The following is a 1,893-nucleotide window of genomic DNA, read 5'->3' on the forward strand; positions in this document are numbered from 1 at the left end:
TAGGTATGTGTATGTATGTGTGTGAATGCATGTAAGTGTATGAACATATGTATGGAAGATATATATTAATATCTATGTATGCAAGTATGTATATGTATGTATTTATATGTATCTATGTATGTGTATATATGTGTGTGTGTATGTACTTATGTGTATGTTTGAATGTATGTGTTGTATGTATGATGTCTTTGTATGAGCGTATGAATGTCTGTATATATTTTTATATGTGTATGTAAGAATGTATATATATGTGTGTTTGAATGTTTTGTGAGCATGTATCTATCTATGTATGTGTGTATGACTGTATGTATGTGTATGAATTTATGTATGTCTACATGTCTGTGTGTGTGTATGTCTATGTATGTCTTTGTTTTTATGTATGTTTGTCTGCACGGATGTGTGTTGTGTATTTATGTATGTTTGTGTATTTATATATGTATGTCCATATGTATGCATGTATGCATGTATGCAAGAGAAACCAAACCTTCCTCCTTGTGTTTCCAAGTGTTGTTGAACCGCTGAACCTCTCACTTCTCCGCTGGTGCTTCATGGATGAACCATTAGCAGTAGAACGTTACAGAAAAAGATTTACCCCACAGGGATTAATAAAGGACAAATTATTATATATTTAGTTTTTTTTGCATTCTGTTTGTGACATTGCAGTTTTATCAATAGTTGATATTTTTGAAACTAATCACCTGAAGAATCAGAAAGAACCAAAGTAACAAGAATATATGTATGTAACAAGTAACAAGTGTGAGTGTATTTTTTATTTAACAATTCCTTTTCAGTGTTCACAAGTCAACTGTTAACTGAAATAAATTAGACTGACTATAAGCCAAAATAAAAACATTGGATTTAAGCTGTGAGGGATACTTATGTTCAAAACAAACAAATCACTGAAACTGAAATGAGTTCAGGTTATCAGTTTATTTTACTACACTGATACTACACTATATCTGAATGAATGAATAGTCTTGTTAAATAATGTGACCTTTACATAGTTGAATGTGCTGACAACAAACGCACACCAAAATGATAAATGGATATCAAATGTATTCATGATTTAATCAGGGATTAATTTGATTTAATCGGGGATTAATCAAAGTTAATCGGGACAAATTGGCAGGTTTGATATCAGAAATATAACGTCCGAAGCGACTCGGGTTCAAACCCCGCAGCAACCACTGCGTGAAGTTGTCCTCTGTGTGGAGTTTGCATGTTCTCCCTCTGTCCGCGTGGGTTCTTCCCTTCCTCCCACCAGCCAAAAACATGCATTTAGGCGGATTGGCAACTGTAAAGTGTCCCTAGGTGTGAATGGTGTGAATGGTGTGAATGGCCCTGTGCAGAGCAGGGCGGCCCGATAGGCTGAGAGATGGGCGCCAGCCACCCCTCGCTTACCGCGGAGGCGGGGGCGAAAGTGTGTGTCCCCGATAGAAAAGGAAACATATTTATATATATATAACACAGACTCCAAATTAGTGATGAAAAAGGAGCTTTATTCAACGCTTAGCTTGGACAAAGCGGTGGCTGCCATTGCTTTGTTGACGTCATAAATGAAGTTACTCTCCAATCACTGCGGTTCAAATCCACAACAAACTGTCCAAGTCACTGGAGGAGATCACAACAAATGTGACATCACTGATTCAATGTTTTGAACATGTTAACTGTTAACGTTGGCCTGATTTCTAGACTTCATTCAGAAAACTAAACAAAGATCAATCGTTTCATGTGCCAATTTGTTTATGCAGTTCTTTAAAATTCATGTGATGAACAGGAAAATAATCTAACAGGATTGAGTGCAAAGTGTTAGGGAGATAAAGTTTGGTACTTTACCATTTAAAACTTTCTGGCAACCCTCTTTTCTTCTCATCTTCTCTTCAGCAAAACATC

The sequence above is a fragment of the Fistularia commersonii genome, chromosome 7, assembly GCF_037954325.1.
Source record: "Fistularia commersonii isolate RoL2024-O1a breed Wild chromosome 7, RoL_Fcom_v1.0, whole genome shotgun sequence".
In the NCBI taxonomy this organism is placed as follows: domain Eukaryota; kingdom Metazoa; phylum Chordata; class Actinopteri; order Syngnathiformes; family Fistulariidae; genus Fistularia; species Fistularia commersonii.